Source organism: Mandrillus leucophaeus, unplaced genomic scaffold (assembly GCF_000951045.1).
Source record: "Mandrillus leucophaeus isolate KB7577 unplaced genomic scaffold, Mleu.le_1.0 Scaffold333, whole genome shotgun sequence".
NCBI lineage: Eukaryota > Metazoa > Chordata > Mammalia > Primates > Cercopithecidae > Mandrillus > Mandrillus leucophaeus.
Window position 1 is genome coordinate 3283706 of NW_012103510.1, and position 8627 is coordinate 3292332.

The following is an 8627-nucleotide window of genomic DNA, read 5'->3' on the forward strand; positions in this document are numbered from 1 at the left end:
ACACACACACACACACACACGCACTACGGGTGAGGTGACTCAGGTTCTGGAATCTTTGCTTTGCCACTTACTTGCTGTGCAACCTTGGACATTAAACTTACCCAGTCTGAGCCCATGTTTCTTTATTTCTAAGAAGAGGGTAATGATACCTATGTTCTAGAATTGCTGAGGATTAAATGAGACCGTGCATGTAAAGTCACTCACTGTCAAGACTCAGTAATTGTCAGTTGTCACAATATTGTTGCATCTCAACATCTGTACAGGGTTGTAAATCTTGTACAGAGTACCTGGACCTCTATTGTATCCCCCGATATTCACAGCACCCTTGGAAGTCAACTGAGCAAAGGTTATGCCCCATGTTTCGGATGAGGCCATTGAGGTCCAAAGAGGCCAAGTGATTTAGCCAAGCTCACACAGGTGACTCAGAGCCAATTCTAGTACTCAGATCTCAGACTCCAAGCTCAGGGCCCCTCCAGGGTATACTTGCCTCCCTGACCCTCTGTGTGACCTTGATAGCTCAGCTCTCAAAGGCCTAGAAAGTTTTGTAGGAATCAGGTCTGGGACCATTGGACACCACATGGCCAGGTAGAAAGGGTGACAGCAGATACCCAGGAGAGGTGATGAGGGAAGCCTCTCACAGTTCAAAGCCCATAATGAAGAGCAGCTTCTTAAAGGACCCAAGTAAGGAGAGACCCTCCAGGGGTGCAAATCCAGCATATAAAAATAAAACAGATAGGCCAGGCGTGGTGGCTCACACCTGTAATCCCAGCACTTGGGGAGACCAATGTGAGCGAATCACCTAAGGTCAGGAGTTTGAGACAAGCCTGCCCAACATGGTGAAACCTCATCTCTACCAAACAATACAAAAATTAGTTGGGCATGGTGGCAGGTGCCTATAATCCCAGCTACTTGGGAGGCTAAGGCAGGAGAATTGCTTGAACCTGGGAGGTAGACGCTGCAGTGAGCCAAGATCACGCCACTGCACTGTAGCCTGGTGATGGAGAGAGACTCCACCTCAAAAAAAAAAAAAAAAGAAAGAAGAAAAGAAAGAAAAGAGACACATTTGACTTCACAAACGTGTTCATCTTCTGAAAGACAAACATGCCATAAGCAAAGGTGATAGACAAATAATACATTTGGGGAAAAATATTTGTGATGCGGTGGATGAAAGGTTACCATCTATAATATACAAAGAGCTCTTACAAATTGAAAAGAAAAGGGCAAGCAACCCAAAAGAAATTATGGCAAAGGACATGAATAGGCAATTCACCAAAGAAGGAAGCCAAATGACCACAGACAAATGAAAAGATGCTCACACTCATTAGTGGTCAGAGAAATGCAAATGAAACTGACAATGAGCTATCACAGAGGAAACTTGAAAAGAACAATAACACAATGGCTGGCAGAGATTTAGGAAAAAGCTACTCTCAGGCGTTGTTGCTGAAAATGCAAATTGTTACAGACTTTTTGAGAAGGAATCTGGCAACTTCAATTAAAACTTGAGGAGTTACATGAAAAATTTCACTTTTAAAATATAAATTTTGCATTTAAAATATTCCCTTTGACCCAACAGTTCTAACCCTGGCAATATGATAGAAATGAAACCACCATACCCTGAGGACAAGTAAAGAAAGATGTTTATTGAATCAATTTTCACAATGACAAGAAAAGCAACCTTGAAACACAGTATGACAGAGACGGGCCACACAGGGAACACCCTATTTCCCAGCCTCCCTGGCAGTTCAGCTGAAACCATGTAACTGGGTTCTGGCTAGGGACTGGGGAAAGAAGTGATGTGTGGCCATGAAGCCCACGGCCTCATGCTCCTTCTTTCTCTTCCCCTTCTGTGGCAACTGCCAAGACCCAAAGACAGAGATGGAAGGAGCTCAATCCCTGAGATGAAAGCTCTGAGGAGGCCACCCAAGGGTTGCCCAACTGTACTGCATTGCAATAGGAGCAAAAAATCAACACCCTTGTTTTGTTAAGATGCTACAATTTCAGAGTTTCCTTGTGGCCACAGCATATGCTTGGTTCATGTTAATTAACGTGCAGGCTAAGTGTCCTTCAGTAAGAAATGCTAAATGAATAATGGCACAGCACACTCAAGAATATTACACAGACAGCACAAAGAATGAATTAGACCTGGACCACGGGGTTGCCAAATGTAGGAGAAGAAAAGCGCAATGCAGAAGATCGTATATAATGCTTCATCCGGGCATTCTAAACAATGATCAGAAAGACTTTCTGGGCATGGGGGCTCCCACCTGAGATCCCAGCACTTTGGGAGGCTGAGGTGAGAGGATGGCTTGAGGCTAGGAGGTCAAGACCAGCCTGGCCAACATAGTGAAACCCCGACTCTACAAAAATTTTAAAATTAGCCTGGCACAGTGGCGTGCACCTGTAGTCCCAGTTACTTGGAAGGCTGAGGCAAGAAGATCACTACAGCCCAGGAGTTCAAGGCTGCAGTGAGCTATGATTGCTCCACTGCACTCCAGCCTGGGCAACAGAGCAAGATTCACTCTCTAAAAGAAGAAAAAAAAACATGGAAGTATATATGTATGTGTATATACGATTACATAAGAAGGGATAAGAACATGGGAAGATGCTGATGGCAGTGGCTGCTGCCATCACGCCGGTTGCCCGACTGGGGCTGCACATTCCACGGTGCCGGTGGGAGCCCCACCCCTTCTGACTTGGGAAAGGAGCTCCCTGGTGCGCTGCAGCCAACCAAACTGCAGCTGCAGACCCGGGCCTTCTGGGAGCAGACAGGAGCCCCACCCTCCTGGGCGGGGCTACAGCTGCCCAAACTGCAGTTATGGATCCAAGCCTCCCTGTGCTCTTGGCGGAGGGCCAGGGTCCTGGGCAGAAGAGGGTGGGTCCTCAGTAAGGCCCCACCTTCAGGCCAGGTAGGGCCTGAAGGCTGGGACCTGAGCTGCCAATCCCGCAGACTGGAGTGGGGACTCATGGTGCCTCTTCCACCCGGCTCCCCCTCCTCCCGCACCATGTCTCTGCCCATGAACCAATGAGTATGCTCTTCTTCCCCTCTGAGTTCTATAAAAGACCTGGACTCAGCCAGAGCAGGGCAGAGGATGGCCAGAGAACTAAGAGGGCAGAGAGAGGACAGGACTGGATGACCAACTGCAGAGAGGAGTACCCTCTCTGCTGAGCGTATCAGAGACCTGCAGAGACGTCCAAATGAGTTGCCTGCGGAGAGGAGCCACCCTCTCCAGGGCCTCCTCTCTGTTAAGAGCTGAGGGCTCCGCTGGACGACCAGGCTACAGAGAGGAGCTGCCCACTCCTCTGAGCTGTTCTAACACTAAATAAAATTCCTCTTCTTCACCCTTCACTTGTCTGTGTACCTCATTCTTCCTGGACGCAGGACAAGAACTTGGGCAAAGGCGTTGTGACCACAGAAGTTTCCAGCCCGAAAAATCGGCACCCCAGAGACCTCATACCAATGCTACTAGTTCAGCTAGGGTGGGTTCAGAGGGAGAGGGAGAAAAAACAGTAGAAAAGGGCTAAGTAATAAGGTAGAGAAAGTACCTCGACAAAAATAGTTTACATGAGCACATGTTTGCATTTATGACTGTACAGATGTAAACATGAAAATGTTTTCATATTGAAAAACGAAACCTATCTTCTTTATTGTGGGAGAAAACAGGCATTCACATCCCTGATAGACGCAGGGGAGAGGGGACTGCAAGCACCAACAGGGGAGGCAGAAGACCCTGTCCTTGCCTCAAATCCAGTAATGCCTTTCTGTAGGCTGCGTCTGGTCTGGACATGTCCCCCATTGAGATTTGGCCGGAAACAAAGGGAAAAGAAGGTTCCTGTGACCATCCTGGTATGGGGGCTGGGGCCAGAGTCTGGGGGCTGCCTCCCCATCTTCTGGGAGAACGGGGGAGCCTTCCATCAGCAGCATTTCAGAGGTTAGGGCAGCATGTTGAGGAGGGTCTGCCAGGAGAGAAGTCTCCAAGGTCAAGGGGCACAAACTGGGAGCCCAGGGACAAATTTAATCTACAGTCAGATTTTGTTTGGCTTGCACAGTGATGTCTAGAAAATTCAAATTGGTTGCCAACATATTCAAATGGGCAGATTTTATACACCCATACACACCAAACTTAGTATCTCCAGTTTATAGTGAAAAAAAATAATCAGATGATCCAACCACACTATGCCCACATTCTTGAATGGCAACAATCAAGTGGCCATCCCCTTTAAAAGGGGCATGTGTTCTTCAGTTTGCCACAGTCCCCACCACTCTATACCCTTAACCCAGGTCACTTCACCCTGTTTATATTACCCAGCCAGTCCCAAAGTCATTCATTCATGGGTACAGCCTCATGTCCCCATCAGCCCCTTCCTTACCCACCCACTTCTTGCTGGACAAAGTGAAAATCAGGCTCCATGGGCTTTGGCACAAGGCAGACAAACCCAGATTCTGGTTCTTCCGTGTCTGCGATGCCTTGGCGCTGCATCAATGTAGCTGAGCTGGAACCACGTTGTCCCAGAATTTCCATATAGTTCTAAGTTCATGTTGGCTGAAACAGACATTTGGTGACAGCTGAAAGGCGGAAGTGAAGCAGCAGCCATATATATATATATATATATATATATCCTCAAAGTCAGCATGGGGTCCCAGGCCCTGGGGCAGCTCACACATTGCCATCCCTGACCTGCTGTCTTGCCTGATTGGCAGGGACAGCACCTGGCTTCTCCACCCTTTCCCAGGTCTCCCTCAGCATCTCCCAGTCCTGGCCAGTGTATGTACAGCTCCATGGGGAAGTGCACCAGCTTTTCCTCCAGCTCACCCAGAGTACCGAAGCTGGAGAAGGTGAAGACAGGCAGATGCTGCTTCCAATCCACCCTGCTCTCGTCCACTTGCAGCCTTCCTTCCTCAGGAGGCTGACGTAGCGTGACTCCAGGCTCTATCTGATGCAGAAGCAACCATCTGCACAATTATGTAAGGTCTAACCTCCATAATAAACCTGTTTTGCTGTATCTGTGATAGAGGCTGTGCTTCTCCAATCAATCCTCAACTGACACCCTCTGTATGTGATCTCAGGCAAGTTACTTAACCTCTCTGAGCCTCACTCCCCTCATCTTAAAATGCCCATGATGGTGCCTACCACATATGTGTATAGTGAAAATAAGATGGGCATGTGAACTGCCCAGCAGAGTGCCTGGCACCTAGCACACGCTCATCAAAGGCCATCTGTTATAAAACGGCAGCATTTTTAAGTGGGATATACGCATTTATCTATGTAACACTGAGGAAGAAAAAAAGTAGCTGAAGTCAGGCACAGTGGCTCACACCTATAATCCCAGCAGTTTGGGAGGCCGAGGCGGGTGGATCACCTGAGGTCAGGAGTTCAAGACCAGCCTGGCCAACATGGCAAAACCCCATCTCTATTAAATACAAAAAATTAGCTGGGCGTGGAAGCGGGCACCTGTAATCCCCACTACTTGGGAGACTGAGGCAGGAGAATTGCTTGAACCCGGGGGGTGGAGGTTGCAGTGAGATGAGATCATGCCACTGCACTCCAGCCTGGGCGACAGAGCGAAACTCTGTCTAGAAAATAAAAATTAAAAAAAGAAAGAAAGAAAATAGCTGAATATCCCTAATTTGATCATTTGTCACCTAAATTAAAAATACCTCTTCCTCACTCTGCAAGCGTTTAACATCCCCCTCCATGTATATATAAACGTGTGTCTGTGAGTGTGTGTTCATGTGCAAAAGGAGAAATTTGAAAATTCTAAAATAGTTCTTTCATTTAGATTTACTACAACCGATCTCTCTTAGACTGGGTCTCTGGGATCCAGGCAATGAAATGGAGATGTGCACCCAGGAGGACTGTCTGGGAGCAGTCTCATGACCCATACCTGGGGGTGAGGGTGTCGAAGTTGAGCAGAGGGAGAAGTTGGGCAGAGGTGTCATTAGAACAGAGGCCTCTGCTAACCCCACAGGGAGCTTTGGAAACCCACAGGCCCTTTGGAGTTGTCCCAAATTGAGAGGGTCCAGATCTTTGTACTGCACCTCAACCACTCCTTGAATGTGGATGGCCACAGAGAGGAGATGTAGCCATGGGAAGACATCCCTAGCAGAGCGGGGGACTCTTCTGAGCCAGCAGCCACCAGCACTTCATGCCAAGGGTCTCTGCCCTCAAGGGCCACAGCGGCATAGAAGGTGGACATGGCTCTAACCATCTGTATTCGTCTGTTCTCACACTGCTAATAAAGACATACTGGAGACTTGGTAATTTATAAAGGAAAGAAGTTTAATGGACTCAGTTCCACATGACTGGAGACACCTCACAATCATGGCAGAAGACAAAAGAAGAGCAAAGGGATGTCTTACATGCCGGCAGGCAAAAGAGTGTGTGCAAGGGAACTCCCGTGTATAAAACCATCAGATATCATGAGACTTGTTCAGTATCACGAAAGCAACATGGGAAAAACCCTATCCCATGATTCAATTACCTCCCACCGGGTCCCTCCCATGACACATGGAGATTATTACAATTCAAGGTGAGATTTGGGTGGAGACACAGAACCAAATCATATCACCATCTGAGCTAGGCACACAGCCACTACAGTGAGGCAGCCCTGCTCTCTTGAATGGGAGTGCACGAGGGCCTGGCATTTGTCTTATCTGCTGCTGAATCATCTGTGCTTGGCATGGGGTCCTGCTTAGAGTAGGTGCTCAAAAGACATTTCATTTGTTGAGCAAATGAAAGAGAATCATTGGATTCAGACTTGAGTCATATTTGAAGGTCTGCTTCTCTGTTCAAGAAATGTACAGATGAAAGACACATCTGGCGCAACCAGCGTTTTCTCTGCAGATGTGGCACTCTGACTGCTCATTCTGGCTCCTCCCTTTTGCCCACATTTCCTCCCAGTTGAGAACTCGCTCCTTCTCTCCCTCCTTCCTGCAGGAGAGCTTCCCTGACTACACAATTCCATGTGCACAGGTGTGCATACCCTCACACACTGTTCCCCAAAGAGCAATTGTGAGCCTTGGAGATCAGGACAGAGAGACTGGAAGGAAAGGCTCAGAGTTTCCGCCCTCCTCCTCACCTCTGTCTCCACTGGCATTCACCCCCTCCATGCCACTGCAAACCCAGGGTGGCATTCCTCTCCCCACCTCCCATTAGAGAAATCCACCCAGCCATAGTAAGCTCACTCCCCCGGGGTTCAAGATCCGCCTGGATACTATTTGGCCAATGAGGGAAAGCAGGCGGGGCTTCTGTGAAGTTTCCTTATTGATAAAATGAGATGTAGTGGAAGTGGCAGCCCTCCACTATGGGCCAGATAGGGTCATATTTTGGAAGTGACCCGGGAGCTATGACTGCTACCTTGTGGGAGAGAAAGTAGCTGGGGTGAGTAGGCACATGAACAGGAAGTAGGATTCTGAGTCATGATGAAGTGCAGCTGCTGAGTGAATCAATACCACTGCAGAGACAATCCCCTTGATGCTTTGCACCTTTCCAAGCAGCTGTCCCCCACTCTGCATGCTTTGTTTCCAATGGCCTACACCTGAAACTTCTTTCAGAATCCTGCCTTTGGGCTACTGGAGCAGTTTGCTTAGAAAGGCAGAGAGCTACCATCCATGCATGGGGATGAGTTCTGTGTCCGCTCTTGTTACAGGAAGCCACCTCTGATGTTAAGGGTGGATGAGATGATAAAGCTCTTCACCAGCTAAGCCAGCTTGAGGTGGGGTTTCTATGATGTGCAGTCAGTAGCAGTCCAAGTGATCCACGCTCTTGTGAGTGTGGCTGCTCCATACATGTACACACACTCGTGCATATGCACACTAAGGAATGTGCACACAAATGCAAGTTTTTAAAACCCAATAGCTTTGATACACAACAGCAGAAAACTAACAAAGTAAAATGGCACAACCGTGTGGAAAACAGTATAGCAGTTTCTCAAAAAATTTAACATAGAATTGCCATATGACCAGCAATTCCCCCTTTTGGTATGCCCAAAAGATTTGAAAGCAGACATTCAAACAGATAAATGTACACCTCTTTGGGAAAAAAAACAAACAAAGAAACAGTTTTTCCTCTGTTCTCACACCAACACAACAATAATCACCAACATGGAAGACTTCTGAGACCCCAAAATATGTGGGGACTTCACCCCACCAGCAAGCAACCAATTCTACAGCAGACACCAGCTGAGTGTACTCCAATTGCATCAGATCCCACAGGTTGGGGGCTCAGTCCCCAAGACTGCCCCCTGCTTCAGACATCAGTCACAAGTTCAGGCCTCTGGAACTTCTAACTGACTGGCTTCAGGTTGGGGTTCTTATGACACCCCTCTTTGGGTTCCATTAATTTGCTAGAGCAGCTCACAGAACTCAGGGAAACACTATTACATTCACCAGCTCATTATAGGATATTTTAAGGATACACATAATCAGCCAGATGAAGAGACACACAGAGTGAGGTCTGGAAGGGTCCTGAGACCAGGAGCTTCTGTCCCTGTAGAGCTGGGGTGCATCACTCTCATGACACGTGGATGAATTCATGTTCACCTTCCTGTCAGCCACCCCATGATCAGCTTTTGGGAAGCCAAACTCTGTCTTTTGGGGGTTTTAGGGAGGCTTTCTTACATACGCATGA